The following is a 20,065-nucleotide window of genomic DNA, read 5'->3' on the forward strand; positions in this document are numbered from 1 at the left end:
TTTTTTTTTTTTTTGAGATGGAGTCTTGTTCTGTTGCCCAGGCTGGAGTGCAGTGGCACAATTTTAGCTCACTGCAACCTCCACCTCCCAGGTTCAAGCAATTCTCCTTCCTCAGCCTCCTGAGTAGCTGGGATTACAGGTGCCCGCCACCACGCCTGGCTAATTTTTGTATTTTTAGTAGAGACGGGATTTCACCACGTTGGCCAGGATGGTCTCGAACTCCTGGCCTCAAGTTATCTGCCTGCCTTGGCCTCCCAGAGTGCTGGGATTACAGGTGTGAGCCACCAGGCCTGGACCTAGAGGTGATCTTTCTAAGCATGGCACCATTAAAGGTAAAACCATAATAAAAAGGCTAACAATTTGAAAACATACAAATGTATGACTTCTATACAGAAAACCTTATAAAGGTTATAAGAGGAAAGGTTTAAATCAGGTTATGAGAAAAATTACAAGCTGGAAGAAGGAATTAATAGCTCTTACAAAATAAAGAATGAGCAAAGGAGATTAATAAGCAGTTCATAAAAGCAGTAATACAAATAGCTAATAAATATAGTAAAGGTTACCAACCTGGTAAGCAATCAAAGAATTACAAGTTAAAAGGGTAAAGTAATACTTTGTTTTGCTTATCACAAAGCAAGATTAAAAAGATTGACAATACCTGGAAGTAGACAGGATCTCAGGAAATGACATTTATGCTGTTTCAATGGTATTCTAAATTAATACAATCTTTCTGGAGGGAAATCTGGGAATAGACATCAAAATTTTATATGTGCCATTCCTTGCTAGAAATTTATGCTATAGAAGTAATTTGAAGATGTGTTGAGTTTGTATATGTTAGGAGCTTCATAAGTGCTGCTGCTTTAAATTGTGACAAAGTAGATAAAACCTAAATGTCAAACAATAGCAGATTGGTTAGATCAGTGGTTCTCAACTTGAGGCAGTATTGCCCACAGCAGACATTTGGTAATATCTCGAGACATTTTTGATTGTCATAACTAGGGATGGAAGCTACTGGCATCTAGTACTGATACAGAGGGCAAGGAGGCATTAAATATCCTTCAATGCACAACACAGCCTCCCACAACAAAGAATTATTCAGCCCAAAATGTCAATAGTGCTGAAGTTGAGACACCCTGGGTTAAAGAATATTATAGCTGTACAATTAATTGTTTTTCAGCCATAATAATGTCAGTGTAGATCTGCATTTATTCACTTGGAAAGATAAATTGTTCAGGCAAGAAGCAGATAATAAAAGTAAAATGAATAGTAAGATCTCATTTAGATAAAGCAAACAAACAAACAAAAAAAAACTATTCCCAGCAATGTGTTTCTAAGGTTACCAACATGCTGAGTGCTAATCCACGAGTTGCAATGTTTTAATTTTCTTTTTTACATCTTTCTGTATTTTCTGAAAAGTTTTTCCAGCAAACATGCATTGCTTTTTTAAATTGGAAAAACAATGAAGGCATTTTAATTTAAAAGCAAAGCAGAGGAAAAAGCACAAAAGTGTTAGGGAGGACCAATGACTAATTCTGAATGAAAACAGGATCAAAATGTCTTAGAGTGAATTACAAAAGTGAAGAGGAGGTAAAGATCACTGGAAATGGGAAATTAAGGAATGAAAAAGCCAGAGTGTTGGATTGGTTCTGTTTAAGGACTCTGAATTTCCCTAAGATAGTAGCAGAAATTGGGACAGAGGGAATAACTATAGTCAGGGGCTAAGTACCTCAATAGATGTCAGCAAGAATGAGAACAGTATAACTAGACTTTGTGACTTTCAAACTTTTTTCTTTTGAAAGTGTCACAAGAAAATCTGAACAAGATAAAAGAAAAATTTTAAACTTACAAATTTCACATACCTGGAAACAACCATTCTTAAAACACATTTAGGGGTGGGGCAAGGTAGTCCCAGCTACTGAGGAGGCTGGGACAGGAGGATTGCTTGAGCCCAGGGATTTGAGGTTGCAGTGAGCCATGATCGCACTGCACTCCATTCTGGGTGACAGAATGAGACTCTGTCTTAAAAAAAAAAACAAAAAACCCAAAACCCCAAAACAATCAAACAAACACACACACATTTAGGTATTAATCAGCGCCCTAATGTGGCACATTTGTTTCTGATATTTCTTTATTATACACAGCACATCTATAAACATTCTCAGAGCTAAACCTTTGAGCACGTCTTTACCTCCTTAGGATCGTTGCTTAGACATGTAATTGCTAGGTTAAAAAGCATGTACACTTTTAAGACTTAAAATATTTGGCCAAGTTATACTCCTATAAAATGTCAAATGTATAATTTTTAAAATGTTAAAAAGTATTCTCATACAAATATAGAATAAGCACAGGTCAAGTTTTAATTTTAACTTATTAATGAGGAAACCAGCAGGATAACAAAGCCAGTTCAAAGAAAGACATGAGAAAATATGTGTGTATACACACACACACACGTGTATCTATACGTGTACATATATTATGTATATCTATTTATATGTATATACATATGTAATATGTGTATATATCTATATATACATAGATATGTACATATATCTGTAAGTATATAGATATTATATAAATATATCTATGTATATATATAGATATTATGTACATATATCTATAAGTATATACATAGATATATGTACATAATATCTATATATGTATACACATGTAGCTATGTATATAAATTTACTACATACATATATCTATGTATATATGTACATATATCTATAATAATATATACATAATATATGTATATGTTATGTATATATGTATATATACCTCCCATAATGTATATGTCTATACATATAGACATCATATATGTATATGATATGTATGTATACATCATATATGTATATGATGTATATACTTATAGTATGTATATTATGTACATATATACATATAGTATATGTATTATGTGTACATATACCTATATACATATAGTATGTATATTATGCATATACATACTATATAATATACATATAGTATGTATATTATGCATATACATACTATATAATATACATATAGTATGTATATTATGCATATACATACTATATAATATACATATAGTATGTATATTATGCATATACATACTATATAATATACATATAGTATGTATATTATGCATATACATACTATATAATATACATATAGTATGTATATTATGCATATACATACTATATAATATACATATAGTATGTATATTATGCATATACATACTATATAATATACATATATAAATATACATCCTATATATACACATAAATATATAAAAAAGAATACTAAAATCATTCTACATTAATTGCTAAATTAGATATAAATCTGATTAATGTCTTACAGGGTGATAAACTATAATGTTTGGTGCTATCTTTACAGAGCAGAAATTATTTTCATCTGTGCAGGACAGAAATTGTATATATCTCCATTGGACAAAAATATAGCGTCTCACCAATTTTCTACAAGCTAACATTTGAATTTACAGTTGTAAAATGTGCAAATCCGTAATAACAAGTCAGGATTCAATTCACCTTAGATGGACTGGTTAGGCAATGCCTAACATGAAAACAAATTATGCAATCATATTTTGCTTTCCAAGTTTTGGAAAATTTTTTCTGACCAAAGATCATTCCAATTTGCAGTCCTCACTGGTGATATGTGAAAATGCCTGTTTGGCCCCTCATGATTACTCTTATCTCTTTTAAAAATGTTTGCCAATTTCATAGATAAAAATGAAATCTCATAATTTTAAGTTTTAGTATTAATGTGACTGAACATTTCTCTCATAGTCTTATTGAACATTTATTGTTCTTCTTTTAAAAAATAGTCTATTAATAGCTTTTGCTCATTTTTCTGGTTGTGTATTAGTCTTTTCCTTCTGGATTCATAGTTTTTTGATATATTCTTACAAAGTTTATTCTTAAATTATAAATTAATTCATATTTTCTTCTATTTTTATTTCTTTGGTATTTTTATTTTTTTCATTTTTCTTCTTTCATCTCATTTTTTAAAATTAATTTTTTTTAGAGCAGTTTGAGGTTTGCAGAAAAATTGAACAGAAAGTATAGGGTTCCCATATACCCTTTTCCTGCCCTACCCACATACACAGTTACCCCTGTTATTAACATCTTGGGTTAGTGTGTCATATCTGTTAAAATTGGTGAGCCAATATTGATACATTATTATTAACTAAATCTCTAGTTTACATTGCATATGCTATGAGTTTTGACTAATGTATAATGTATGATGGCAGGTATCCAACAGTACAGTATCATACAGAATAATTTCATGGCCCTAGTGATCCCCTGTGCTCCACCTATTCATCCCTCTCTCCCTCCCCCAGATTTATGTTTTTAGTGCACTGGGAATTTGTTTTCATCTAGTATGTGAACTATGTGTTAATTGTGTGAAGACATTGTTCTGTCAGGACAGATTCCAATCCTTAACTCCTACCTACGAAAGGTTCTCCTGAAGTGTATGTGCCCAGAGCACCAGGCCAGGCAACACATCCTTCTTATTACCAAATGGGGCTTTGGTCTCCAAACGTTTGAGCAGGACCACCATCCAAATGAGAAGGGCACTGAGACTTTTAGCAGTTCTCAATGAAACAAGAAGAGAACACCTTAACATGTTGGAATTGGGTTGCAAATTGTTCTTTAGGATAAAAGATGGCCCTTTATTCTGAGATCATGTCCTTCCTATATTTTTTAAATTATTGTGGTATAAAACATATAAAATTACCATCTTAACTATTTCTAAGTGTACAGTGCAGTTGTGTTAACTCTGTGAACACTGTTGTGCAATAGAGCTCTAGAACTTTTTCAAACCTTGCAAAACTGAAACTCTATACCTATTGAACAACAACCGACCTTTTCTCTCTCTCTCCTGCTCCTGGCTACCACCATTCTTTCTAAGAGTCTGACTAGTTTAGATTCCTAATATAAATGGAATCATGCAATATTTGTCTTTTTGTGACTGGCTTATTTCTGTTCCATTGGTCAATTTGTCTGTTTTTGTGCTACAGAAGTAATTTGAAGATGTGCTGAGTATGTGTGTGTGTATATATATATGTGTGTGTGTATATATATATATGTGTGTGTGTATATCTATATCTATATCTATATCTATATCTATATCTATATCTATATCTATATCTATGTTGGGAGCTTCATAAGTGCTGCTGCTTTAAATTGTGACAAAGTAGATACAACCTAAATGTCAAACAATAGCAGATTGGTTAGATCAGTGGCTCCTAACTGGGGACAGTATTGCCCTCAGAAGACATTTGGCACTATCTTGAGACATTTTTGATTGCCATGACTAGGGGTGTGTGCTACTGGCATCTAGTACTGATACAGGGGACAGGGAGGCTGGTTTTATTGTTTACTTTTTGTATTATTTATTTATTTATTTATTTTTTGAGACATAGCCTTGCTCTGTTGCCCAGGCTGTAGTGCAGTGGCGTGATCTCGGCTCACTGCAACCTCTGCCTTCCGGGTTTAAGCAAGTCTTCTGTTACAGCCTCCCAAGTAGCTGGGAGGGTTTAAGCAAGTCTCCTGTCACAGCCTTCCAAGTAGCTGGGACTATAGGTGCACGCTACCATGCCCAGCTAATTTTTGTAGTTTTAGTACAGATGGGGTTTCACCATATTGGTCAGGCTGGTCTCGAACTCCTGACCTCAGGTGATCCACCCACCTTGGCCTCCCAAAGTGCTGGGATTATAGGCGTGAGCCACTGTGCCCAGCTGAGGCTGTTTTGATTTTTGTAGCTTTGTAATATGTTTTGAAGTCAGAAAGTCTGATGCCTCCAGCTTTGTTTTTCTTTCTCAAGATTATTTTGGTTACTTTGGGTAGTTTGAGATTCCATTTGAAGTTTAGAATTTCTTTTTCTGTTTCTGCAAAGGAATACCATTGGGATTTTGAGAGGGATTGCATTAAATACATAGTTTACTTTGGCTAGTATGGCACTTTTAACAATATTAAATCTTTTAATCCATGAACACGGCATGTCTTTCTGTTTATTTGTGCTTTCCTTACAGCTTTTTGTTGTTGTTTTGTTGTTGTTGCTAACATATGTTTGCATGAGTGTGTGTATATGTATGAGAGAGTTTTAATAGTTACTAAGGCAGTTTAATGACTATTTTTAGTAGTTGGTAGTTGTTTTCTTAAGTCCACACGTTTCTTAAGTCCACATTTAGAAAAATGTTGTTGAATGCTGTGTTTCCCGTTTTGAGGACTTTGTGGGTGAGGTGATAATTTTACTTGACTATTGCATTTCAGTGTCAAGAACACATTGGCCTAGATTTTAAAAGAAAGTAAAGCTTGTTGAAAGCAGTCAGGGGGTCTTCTAACTCTTCTTACCCAAGTGTAAACCTTAATAGATGTTACCACTCTAATATCAAGAAAATCTGAACCTCAAGGAGGTGCATTAAGAAAAAGTAAGGGGAAAGGGCATTTGCTAAAAAAAAAAAAAAAGCTTTATTTTCCTACTAAGGATCCATCTCCTAGTGAATGTCAATATAATGAGTACTTACTATGTGGATACAGATAAACAAAGTTCAAATCCCAATTCCATGACTATCTAAACTTGAGCAAATCACTTAACTCCCCTCAGCCTCTGTCTTCTCATCTATAAAATCTTGTCTATAAAATTGGGAAAATCATAGTATGTACCTCATAGGGTTATTAAATGAAATAATATATGCAACAGTGCTTAAAACAGTACCTCATAAGGTAAAATATTAATAAGTGTCACCTATTATTGTTTTAACTCCACACCAACTCATCAATTCATCAAACATTTAAACAGCACCTATTCCTCTGCTCATTCCACTGTTACAACTGTCAATAAAAATAGCTTACACTGACTACATTTTGTACCAGGTATTGCTGACTTTTTTTTTTTTTTTTGAGACAAGGTCTGGCTTTGTTGCCCAGGCTGGAGTGCAGTGGTGTGATCACAGCTCACTGTAGCCTTAACCTCCCAGGCTTAAGTAATCCTCCCACCTGAGCCTCCCGGGTAGCTGGGACTGTGTACCACCACGCATGGCTATTTTTTGTGTATTTTTTGTAGATACAGGGTCTTACCATGTTGCCCAGGCTGGTCTCAAACTCCTGGCCTCAAGTGATCTGCCTGCCTAGGCCCCCCAAAGTGTTGGGATTACAGGAGTGAGCCACCACACCTGGCCTAATGACTTCCTTAAAAGCCTAGTTGCCCCAATTTTGGTATAGATTTTCTCATTTAATTCTTACAATATTTTTATGAGTTGGATGCTGTTATTATCCCTGTTTTACAGATGAGGAATGTTGGGAGAGGCAGTTCATTGTGAGCCCTGAGTGTCCCTGCATATTCTTCCTGGGTATGCCAAGATTGCAAGACTCTGACAGCTATTTCTCATGGTTATATTTGCCATGAGCAGCCTTGCAGTGAGGCAACATCTTACTCTAAGACAAATAATAGGCTGTTTTCTGCTTACTATAAAAGAAGTGAATTTCGGCTGGGCGCAGTGGCTCATGCCTGTAATTCCAGCACTTTGGGAGGCCGAGGCAGGTGGATTACGAGGTCAGGAGATTGAGACCATCCTGGCCAACATGGTGAAACTCCATCTCTATTAAAAATACAAAAATTAGCTGGGTGTGGTGGTGTACACCTGTAATCCCAGCTACTCGAGTGGCTGAGGCAGGAGAATTGCTTGATCCCAGAAGGCGGAGGTTGCAGTGAGCCAAGATTGTGCCACTGCACTCCAGCCCAGTGACAGAGTGAGACTAAGTCTAAAAAAAAAAAAAAAAGAAGTGAATTTCCAAGCTCAATGTTTCTCAGCATCCACCTGGCCCCTCCACATTGCCCCTGCAGAACTTGCAGAGCAGGAGCAACCAATGAACATGCCATCCATGTGGCTTGCTTGTGCAATGCATAATAAAGTCATCTGTCTCTGACGCAGGAGTCTCATGTCTTCTGCCAGCATCTATGAAGCCTTAACTGGCTAGCTTATTATCTTGCAAGTAGGGTAAAATTGCAGACCCTGACAAGGAATTAGCCTGTTTAGTTGGCAGTGTTCCTACTGGATTCCAAGATCTGCAAGATGAAGAACTTATCTGTCTTCTTCACTCTTGTATTTGGAGAACAGAGCAGAGTGCCAGATGTACAGCAGGGATTTAATGAATGCTTGTTGAATAAAAATGTCAGATGATGCATTAAGTGATTTACCTATGAATCTAATGCAATCCTTATAACAACCCTGAAAGGTAAGGATTAAATATCTTTTTACAGATAAGGAAAATGAGCCTCAGAGAGCTTAAATACCTTATCCGTGGTCACACACAACTAGAAAATGGTACAGTTAGGTTTGAAACCTAGTCTTGTCAAACTTTAAAGCCTGTTGCTCAGAAATAACTCACCCAATAAGGTAAAACTTATTTTACATTATTTTGTTGTTTTTTTTTTTTTGTTTTTTTTTTTTTTGAGATAGGGTCTGGCTCTGTTGCCCAGGCTGGAGTGCAGTGACGTGATCACAGCTCACTGTAGCCTTAACCTCCCAGGCTTAAGTAATCCTCCCACCTGAGCCTCCCAGGTAGCTGGGACTACAGGTGTGTACCACCACGCATGGCTATTTTTTGTGTATTTTTTGTAGATACAGTGTCTCACCATGTTGCCCAGGCTGGTCTCGAACTCCTGGCCTCAAGTGATCTGCCTGCCTAGGCCTTAAAGACACATTTTCTTGAAATTTCACATGTATAATATAATGCCTTATACTAATGCTGCTCAATGATTCTTTCTACTGTCTGCTGCTTCTCATGTATCTGAGGGAGTTTGGGTATTTATCTTAAGCTGGGATCTCCTGGTACCTCCCCCAGTACTAAACCTACCTCCTTGAAAGTAGCTCCCCCAACTCAGATCAGTACCCCCAGCAAAACTGGATTTGTTTGTTTTTGATAAAAATAAAAAAAGAAAGTGACCTTGCAATTCTTCAGAATGGAAAGATTGCTATTTATAGCTAGAGATAAGAAAATTGTTAGTGAAAAGCTGGATGGTTTTTGTTAAGGTCCAAGATGATCCTTTCCCTAAACTACCACAGGGTGATGTCACCCTGTGGGACATCAGAGATTGAACAGTGGGACTCAGAGATTGAAAGAATATATCTCAACTCAAGCACTCTCTGTTTAAAACAAGGACTCTGTAGTCTTGGCTGTGCATCTTTTAAAAATTGTTCCTTTATTTTTTTATTAGTAGACTTTGTTTTTTAGAACTGTATGTCTTTTTAATAAGCATTTCTCTACAAATTGTGACTGTGTTTTCTGTTTGTTATGCAAGTTGTCTATCAAAAACCAAACAGAGTAGTTCTTTTATTTTGGATGTGCAACTGTAAATACATTAGTATTCCTTTGAGAGATTTAGAAAGGATTTGTATACACATTTGTGTTCATGATAAATTTCTGAATCCTAGAATTTTTCATGGCACAAAGAAAGAAAAGGACTAAAAAAATGCTATCTAAATAATCAAAAAGCGTACCATAGGAAGAATGTAAAAATACACAGCAATGACTATAAAATCATGCACCGTTATCACACTATTGTCCCTTGTTGGCACTATGTCACTGTGAGAGTAAACCTATTTCTGCTTTGCCCCACTCTCTGATTTTTAATTATTCATTCATTTCCTTACCAATTATTTATTGTTTACTCTGTGTCAGGCACTGCACTAGCTCCTAGGGAATACAACTGTAAACAAGATAGAACAAATCTCTGCCCTTGGGTAGCTTACATTCTACAAGAGCCAAAAATCTCCACTAAAGAATTTCATATGTTCAAAGAAACCTGTGATCTTTCTTGGGGGGCTGGCATAGTATTACTTTCTGCTTCTTGTGTCTTATCCCCTAGTGGTTTGTACCACATTCTGTACTGCATAGCATGACCTTCTTAGCTTCACATTCGATCTACTGTTGGTGAAGCAAAATTAAAATGTAATCAGATCAAAGTTTGACACTCCAGTATGCCCTAACACATCAGCTGAGAAACAATGTCGGGAAAAATCTAAACGTTGAAATTAATTTCAGTTCAGGAAGACACCCCAAATACAGTGAGTGAAGCATCAAATTGTGTCATTTTTTGTTTCCCCCTTGGCATCTAGGTCAGTGCTCAGTGCATGCTTGCTGATTTATAAGTGTTATTCTAGGAAGAATATAGCATCAAGAGATTATATGTAATAACTAAAATAGTAAATTACTAAAAGCAAGGTCTGTGGAACCACACCATCTTAGCTTAAACCCCAGCTCTGTCGCTTACTGTGTGCCCTGAGCAAGTCACTGCACCTGTTGGTGCATTCATGTCCTTTTCTGTAAACTGGGCTAACTCATGGTATTGATCTTAGAGGATTATAGTGACCTTACAGGGTTGCATATATTAAATGAGTTAACATATACAATGAGTTTAGAACAAACAGTGTCTGGCGTGTTATAAATGCTTTATAAGTCCCAAGCTGAATTCATTTTTAATATTATTACCATCTAGTGAAGATGAACAAGACAGAAAGGGATACAACAGATAGTATATGTTTATATTTATCTTATTTATTTCCACATCCCAGCTCCTTCCAACATATTTCCAATAGTGGAATAGACCTTTATCAATGATAAATTGGTGATAATTTACAATTACAAAGCAATTGTTACAATAGTGACTTTTTCTCTTAAACTCATGGTCTTTGAGTGCAAAAGTAATGCTTTCTTCTCCTACTATACTTTGTTTATATTACAGATTTGCAAGAAAGCTTCTTGGCTCTAATAAGGCCGATTTCCAAAGCAAAGACAGTCCTATTTAGCTGCATTTAATCTGGATTGTGTGATATCAAACAATCTGACATAACCGCAGATGAAAGTCATACTCTTGTCTCTTAGGAAACAATATACTTACTGAAATTTATTTCTTTTCTAGCTTTGTTTCAAATGTCGAGAAAACTATTTCTGGATTTTTTTTAAAAAACTGTATATTTGAGAAAGAATCTGCGATCTTTGTTAATACTCTGTACCTGTAGCAGAAAGAAAGGTGAGGGGGAGTGTGGGAAGAAGGGAAAAATGTATATATAGCAGAGTGACAAAGAGACTGTTTGAAGATAGTTAATAATTTGTAAGTTCATGTAATCATTTACTTTTCAATGACCCTTTTGAAAACAGCATACATCATATCTATTCAACAATGACCTCTGGAAAGTCAAATTATAAATATACTCAGACAATAGCCAAACAAATTCTTTTATCTCCTCATGACTCATGATTAATTGGTTCATTCATTCCTTCTGTTGATAATTATTTAATGAACATCTAATAATATGCTAAGCATTATGAATACCATAGTGTAAAAGAGAAACATAGTCCTCACTTTGATAGAGTTCGTATTGTATTGGGAAATATGATACAGAGATAAGCAGTCACTCAGTTGCCATTTTGATGCATATTACAGAAAGAAAATTACAGGATATTATGAGACATACTATCAGAACGTACTTACTTTTTTTTCTTTTTAGAGATAGTTTCTTGCTCTGTTGCCCAGGCTGGAGTGCAATGGTATAATCATAGCTCACTGAAGCCTTGAACTTCTGGGCTCAAGCAATCCTCCCATCTCAGCCTTCCGAGCAGCTGGGACTACAGACACATGACACAACACCCAGCTAATTTATTTTTTGTAGATATGGGGCCTCACTTTGTTGCATAGGATGGTCTCAAACTCTTGGCTTCAAGTCATCCTCCCAGCTCAGCCTCCCAAATACAGGAATGATAGGCATGAGACACCATGCCTGGCTCCTTCACCTTGTTTTTTGTTTTTTTAAATTGCAATAAAGAAATGACAAGGCAGCAGAGCAGAAAGACTGGAGTTACCACTCAAATCAGTCTTTCTGAGAACTCAGAGGTTAGGATTTTTAAAGATAGTTTGGTGGGCAGGGGACTAGGTAATGGGTACTGCTGATTAGTTGGGAAAAAATCATAGGGGTGTAGAAAACTGTCCCAATGAGCTGAGTCTGCCTCTGGGTGAGGGCCACAGGACCAGTTGAGTCATGAGTCATGAGTCCAGGTAGGATCAGTTGATGGCCAGAATACAAAAATCTGAAAAACATCTCAAAAGACCAATCTTAAGTTCTACAGTAGTGATGTTATCTATAAGAGCAATTGGGGAAGTCACAAATCTTGTGACCTCTGGCCACATGACTCCTGAGCAGTAAGGGATTATAAAACTATACCTATACTTTAGCAGAATTCAGGCCCCTCCAATAACCCTAATCTTGTGGCGTTTCATTAGTTTTCACTCTCTAAGCAAGGAGGAGATTAGTTTTAGGGAGGGACTATTATCATCCTTGCTTCCAAGTGAAACTATAAACTAAATCCCTCCCATGGTTAGCTCAGCGTGCCCCCAGGAATTAGCAAAGACAGCCAGCCTGTGAGACTAGAAGCAAGATGGAGTCAGTCAAGTTAGACTTTTCTTGCTGTCATAATCTTTGCAAAGGTGGTTTCAGTTCCCTCCCTTGTGCTTCAGCACACCTCAATCCTGAGGTGTGAGCTGGGGAGATGGGAAAAGGCTGACAACTGCTCTAGCTTCTTCCTGTTGACAGGAGGTATAGTTGGGGCAAGGGTTGCCCCCAAGGTAGGAGGAGTGAAACCATTTTGCAGTTGTTTGTATGTATTCCCAGGTGCCTTGTTGGGTCGCCAATGTTGGTATAACAAAAACATTAGTATTCTTATCCACACCGTTAGTATAGCACTTAAGAGAACAGTAAACTACCAGAGACCTAATGCAAGGTGTGAAAGCCTTAGCTTCAGGAGTCCTTGCAGAACTGATCTGAAGCCTTGAGGGATTCAGGTGAATAGCCCCAAGAACCAATCAGATGTGAGTCATTAGTATAGGCTCAAAAACAATGGACAAGGCTAGCATTTTTTTCTTTTCTTTTCTTTCTCTTTTTTTTTTTTTTTGAGACAGGGTCTCACTCTGTTGCCCAGGCTGGAGTGCAGTGGCATGATCAGAGCTCACTGAAGCCTTGACCTCTGGGGCTCAAGCGATCCTGCCATCTCAGCCTCCCAAGTAGCTGGGACTACAGGTGTGCACCACCATACCCAGCTAATTTTTAAATAATTTTTTGTAGAGATGGCGTCTCCCTATGTTGCCCAGGCTGGTCTCGAACTTCTGGGCTCAAGTGATTCATCCTCTTGCCTTGGCCTCTCAAAATGTTGGAATTACAGGTGTGAGCCACTGTGCCCAGCCAAGGCTAGAATCTAATAACAGGCATGCTATAGGTTTTTTTTGAAACATAATTTTTCCCTCTCCAGTTTTCCATTTTTACCAAAGACAAATCATAGCAGGACCAATTTATTTGAAAAATAAGCTTTGGTTTTATTTATACTAGGCCTAATTGTTTGCATGAAACATAACATGAATAATTATTTGCTATATAGGCCTTTTTAAAAAATTGGCTTGCTGGATCTTTTTTTATAAGGAATCTCAGATTAGACCTTTTAAAAGCATCTTGAGCTCAGCCAAAGATTTATTTGTGCCTGCAGATAACTGTATGAATTGAATGAATTCCTCATTTCTAGAGGTACCAAAATAACTTGGGATTCCTAGGCCTATCAGAAAGGGACATTTTTACTTACCACAGGTTGGGAACCTTGTAAAAACAAGGTGGCCAGTTTTTCCAAGGAATTTTTATCGGCTCTGTAGCTCAACCTCAATTCCTCAAAGCAGTCTGAAAAGTCTGAAAACATGTCATTCCAGTCAAAGCCTTGGTAAAATAACTAGTGTCTCTAATAGTGTCCTGTTACAAAAGAAAACAGATGCTTACTGAACTTATGCAAATAGCTATACTACCATAAATTAAGTATACTTACAGATAGTTTCCAAATTACAGAGAAGTAAGGTAGAGAGAAAGAAATGTGCTCCAAATTTTGCTTACTGGAGTGTATTTCACTCAGTTGTTAAAAGCTGTAAATAGCTCCAAATAAAAAAGTTTTCTTGACTCTGAAAAACACAAAGAATAAGCAGTGTTTTAAGCAAAAAATCATAAAAAGATTATTTTGATCTTCTGTTTGCTCAGTCCATGCAAGTAACTCCTGTTCTGCTCAATATTCATGAACACATAAGCTCTCCATGAAAGTCCTAGAAGTTTTTCCCTCTATTCCAGTGGCACAACCTCCAAAGTCATCAGAAACCTGCATTCGAGTGCACAGAAGGTGCTCATTGAGTTGAAACGGGGTTAAGTGGAGTTCAAAAAAGCTTCCAGAAGATGGATCCGTTTAAGCTATAACTTGAAGGATGAAGAAATAGAAAGTCCAGGCAGAGGAAATAGTATATTTTATTTTACATATTCATGTAGTTTTTATCATATATCTTTGCACACATTAGAAATAATTTTGAGGCCGGGTGCAATGGCTCATGCCTGTAATCCCAGCACTTTGGGAGGCCAAGACGCATAGATCACCTTAGGTCAGGAGTTCAAGACCAACCTGGCCAACATGGCAAAACCACATCTCTACTAAAAATATGAAAAATAGCTGGGCATGGTGGCATACACCTGTAATCCCAGCTACTCAGGAGGCTGAGGCAGGAGAATCACTTGAACCTGGGAGGCAGAGCTTGCAGTGAGCCGAGATCACGCCAATGCACTCCAGCCGGGGCAACAGAGTAAGACTCTGTCTCAAAAAAAAAAAAAAGAAAGAATTTTTATATAATGACTAGTTTTATTTATTATTATTTTTTTTGAGACAAGGTCTTGTTCTGTTGCCCAGGCTGGAATGCAGTTACACAATCAGGGCTGACTGCAACCTTGACTTCCCAGGCTTAAGGGCTCCTACTGCCTCAGCCCCCGAAGTAGCTGGGACTACAGGTGTGTGCCACCATGGCCAGCTTTTTAAAAAAATTTTTTTATTTTATTTTAGTAGAGACAAGGTCTTGCTATGTTGCTAAGTCTGGAAATTTGAGTTTTATAAAAATTTATACTAATGTCATAATTTCAACCCATTTCTAGCATCTCCACTCACCAAACAGCTCTAATAGCTGTTCCCCATCCCAAAGCAAACTCTCAAGATCCAAAATAGTCTAACAAACAAACAAATAAGACCCAAACCTTAAGGACTTCGAGCTTTGCCAAGACAGGCTTTTATCTAACTCCTATTGGGAATGATATTCAGGCTACAGATGAGTTATTTTAGTTTTGCCTTTCCAGAGTCAACAGAAACACTGAAGCTTAAGTTTTCTAATTGTCCCCTTGATCTGTTCCCTCGAGCACCCTGGATTTTATTATCTGACTATAATAGCTAGAATATAGGGGTCAGATAAATACTGCTAACAATTTATTTTTTGGAGTTTATATTGAAAGTGTGAAGCTATCTGTTTTATGACCTTAAATTATCATTCATGAGGAAGATGGAAGAGAGATGAGGGCCTGAGGGGGTAGGCATTAGGGAAATGAGAATTTTTGACATGAGAGACTGACATGAAAAAGTAACCCCAAAATATTCAGGTAATAAAACCAATGCATTATTGATCAGCCCATCAGATTATGTGTTGTTTAGTTTCTAGTGTCTGTCTTTTAGAGTATATAAGGAGTTGGGAAGGCTTTGGAATTTTGGGGGGAGGGTAGGGAGGAGGTCCCTCTACTCCATTTATCATCTCTCTTGAACTGCAGAATTGGGTTTTAAAATCCAAGTTAGTGTAACCCCCAGTCAGAATGAAGCTTGGTTGCCTGCATATAGCAACAAAGTTAGGAGGAAATAGTCTCAATGATTAGACTCCCATCATCTCAGTAATAAGAGAAATTGCAATTAAGGGTAATTCAGTAAGGATTTGGAAGCCTGAAATTGCTCCAGAAGTAAAAAGTCTTGCTAGACTCCTGCATCTTTTGGTTCAGGGGCCATTTATTGCTGCCACACAACCCAGTAAGCATGCCAATGTATACTATGGCTAAATATGATGCTCTAACCTTGGACCATTGCTCAGTAGCCAGTGGCAGATTGGAGTGGAGGTAAAAGTACTCATAACTTGGTGCCCCACAGTTATTTGTGGGAATACATATTTCCTCCACTAAATGGTAAGCTCCCGGAGGACACAAGATATACTTTATTAATTCCTTTATCCTCCATCAGGCCTATCAAGTATTTTGTATGTATTAGAAACTATTTTTGTTGTTAGAAGTACAGATTCTGAGCTCACACCTGTAATCCTACTACTTTGGGAGGCTGAGGTGGGTGGATCACTTGAGTCTAGAAGTTCAAGACCAGCCTAGCCAACATGGCGAAAGCTCATCTCTACAAAAAATACAAAAATTAGTTGGGCATGGTGGTGCACACCTGTGGTCCCAGCTACTCAGGGGGCTGAGGCAAGAGGATCACTTGAGCCCGGGAGGTCAAGGCTACAGTAAGCCGAGATTGTGCCACAGCACTTTAGTCTAAGCAACAGAGAAAACCCTGTCTCAGAAATAAGTAAATAAATTAAAAAGTACGGATTCTGGAGCCCAGTAGATAAGGATTCAAATTCTCAGTGCCAACGTGACTGTGGTTTGGTGTTTAAAATTGTAATTAGGAATTCACCACTTACCACCTTCATCCTCTTCCTGGCATTAACTCCTGTAAGCTTCAGTTTCTTCTTTAGAAATGTGGATAATTGATAGCACCTACCTCATAAGGATGTTGGGAGGGTTAAATGAGATTGTTCACATAAAGCACTCAACAATGTATCTGGCATTCAGTAAATGTTGCTATTATCAATGGAGGTTGTGCAGTAGGTTTTCAAGGAATGTGTATTAGGTTGTTGAATTATGGGTCATGCTGGTGGTGCACAAGCAAGCGAACACAGTTGAGGTACAGCAATGGAAAATTGCAGGTGAAGCTGGCTTCAGAATGACATGCCCAGGGACTCAAATGATGGCACCCAGACCTGGTTTCTTTCATTTCATAATCTAGTGTTGCATTCACTGTGTTTGCTCCATTCTCAGACAGCCTCTCCTCTCCAGATCAAGACCTGGAAGAGTCTGCTTCCCTTGAAGTCAAATCAAAGCTTCAGCTAGGTCTTGTTGGCTTGCATTGGGCGAATGAAGATTATGCACCTGTGCCTGAGCCACTCTCTGAAGCCAGAGGATGCAGTGTGCTTGGGCCTTGTTCACGTGCTCATGCCTGGAGTGAGGGGGCAGACAGCCACGCCTAAACCATATTGACCAAGAGTAGAGGCAGGGCTGGTTCCTCAGAGGGAAATTAAGGTGCATATTCTAAAAGAAGGTGAGTAACTGCTGTGTAGAAAAAGGTTTTGAACGGTGGTAAATAATTAATATAAATAGCATTGATGCTTCAAGAAGATATACCACTAAGGTATATCTTCATTCGCCCAATGCACGCCAACAGGGTATTGAAAAAGGTAGGAAATAATTAATATACTACATTATGTTATATATTAGTGTTATAAATCTTGGATTTCAGGAAATGGAAATCTTATTTTGTAATTTTTAACAGTAAAGCAAGTAGGAGAGAAAGGGAAATAGATTTATATTGTGTCAATTTAGCTAAACTGGAACTGGGTTTCCCTGAATTTTTTTCCCAGCATGGCTGTGGATTGATTGGGCCACAGCAGAAGCTTTGTCCAAGATTGGGAAGGTAGGAGTTAAGTGCCTATTCTTTTTATGCTCAGAAGGTCAGTCCAGGGCATTAGAGCCACCGTAGCTCACACACATTGTTGCTTCTCTGCTGGCTCACCTGATAGGCATGGGGCAGCATCTGGGTCCACCAGCGCTTACAGATCCTGCCAGATTGCTCCTTCAGCTTCCGCGACCCCCAGGCCAGGTGTGTATTTACTCCTGACTAAGGTGCCGCTGTTCTTCAAAGTGATCCTCAAGTGGAAGTGGTAGGCCTGGAGGTAGGGAGATACCATCATGGATTCCAGTCTGTCTGGAGGCCCAGCTCATCCCCACAGGCTCCAGTTTGTCTTTACCTTCTCCAACTTCATGTCCATCTTTCCTGGCCAACTACCTTCCCTGCAGACTGCAGACACAAGCACCGGGTGCAGAAGCCATAGCATAGAGCTTTTAATGAGCTCCCACAATTGCATAAGGTCCAATCCTTAAAACAAATCCATTAGTCTATATCACTCCTAGTGGTTCTGCTTCTCTGATTGAATTTTGGAATATGGAATGAAACATACGGACTTTAAAGTCTGACAGCCTGGCTGTACCACTTACAACTGTGTGATCTTGGGCAACTCACTCAACCTCTCTGAGCCTTACTTTTCTCAAGTGTTAAATGAGAACACTAATCCTTTCCTTTTAGGATTGTTGTGATATAATAAATAAAAATCACTTAACAATGCTCAAACTTCAACAGCATTCAACAATGTTTTTGGGGCTTTCAGGTTTTGGGAATACATTGAAGAGCAAGGCAAGCATATCCCTGACCTGATCATGCTTAGGGTTTAGCTGGGGATACAGGCAAGTTAACCAGAGTGTGGTAAGTATTCCTACAAGGAAAAGAAGGAGTAGGATGGGAGGACTAGCTTCATCTTGGTGGTGAGTAGGGGAGAGAAGTATGTCAAGGAAGGATTCCCAGAGGAAGTGGCATCTACACTGAGCCCCAGGGACAGATGGGAATCTTCTGTCATTTTAGGAAGAGGGTATTGTGTGTGCAAAGCTGATAGGCAAGGGAAAGCCTGGAGGTTCTCATCATCGTTAGGGTTCATGTTGCAGATGCCAAGTGCTGGCCGTGCCAGCCCCCACCACCAGCAAGCGGGTCATATGTCCAGAGCAGGGAGGAGGCATGGAAACTGGGAGGTGGCAGAGCCCATGGAAACTGGGAGGTGGCAGGGCAACCACGAGCCCGAGGCCTCATGGAACCACCTAGACTGGCTGTGAGCACACCCTGGACTGGGAATGGAAATATAAAGCTAATTTAGGGCAGTGTTCTAGCAAGTAAACATGACTTCCTAAGAAGAGGAAAAGGACGAAGGGCAGAAAGAAAGGAGCTGGATGCCATGAGTTACACCATGTGCCAGTGAGGGCCATGGGGAACCATGCGAGGGGAGGCAGGAAGCTGCAATCCGTGGGTGGGTTTTTGCTGAATTGGAGTTTCCTCTCTCATCTCCGGGACATGTTGTGCTATGCCATGTTGTGCTATGGCATTTGAGATTATCTGGGGGCCAGAAGGACTTCATATCCAAGTGATAATAAGGGTATATCTTCTTGAAGCGTCAATGCTACTTAAAGATTGCTTTTTTGGGGGAAAGCCTATCTTATTTTTAAAATGTATCTGATAGATATTTCATGGAACAGAATGCAAATATGTTTTGGGTTTTTCCTTAGGATAAAATATGGGCCTTCAAGGAAATGCCTCCGCTGGGGAGAGTTGTTCCCTGTTCTTCCCTTAGACCCAGGTTAGCCAGTACAAGATTACTTTGTCTGGCTTTGAGAGTACTTGGCCAGAGAAAGAGAAGTTTAAAGCCCAGGTGAGAGTCTAGCCTGAACTTTCTTTTCTCTGAAGGCTACGTCTTGCCGGCCCCATATCTCCAGGACTGGCTACATGATCTGTGGGACCCAATGCAAAATGAAATTATTAAAAACTTCAAGATGGGGACAGCAGTGCACTAAAAGCATGGGGCCCTTCTAAGCAGAGGGCTCTGAGTGATCGGGCGGGCCCCACACCTAGGAAGCTGGCTCTGCCCACCTCCCTCCCCTCATTCCAGCACATATCTGGGACATTTCTGAGGTACAGTACCAGCTGAAGACAGAAGAGATAGAGACTTTCCCCTCGTATGTCCTATTTATAATCTTTTCATGCCTCCCACAGGGTCTCTGTCTTCTCCAAATTGTTGGGAAGATGGAGGACAGGGCGTGATTCCATGGAGGTTTCATTTTGTTGATTAGTTCTGCAGATGTCTTTGATGCCTGCCTGCGTTTCTTCACAGAAGTAAGTAGAAAGAGAAACCCTTTGTGGCCAACCACGTATCCCTCCCCTGTGCCTGCAGGTGGATCTGGAGAACATGAGGCTTGAGCTCTGTTGCCTATGTTACACCCTGGCCTATCTGTGTGATTCTGGCTAAGGGTGAATGGTATTTTCAT

This window comes from Pongo abelii, chromosome 10 (genome assembly GCF_028885655.2).
Source record: "Pongo abelii isolate AG06213 chromosome 10, NHGRI_mPonAbe1-v2.0_pri, whole genome shotgun sequence".
Taxonomy (NCBI): Eukaryota; Metazoa; Chordata; class Mammalia; order Primates; family Hominidae; genus Pongo; species Pongo abelii.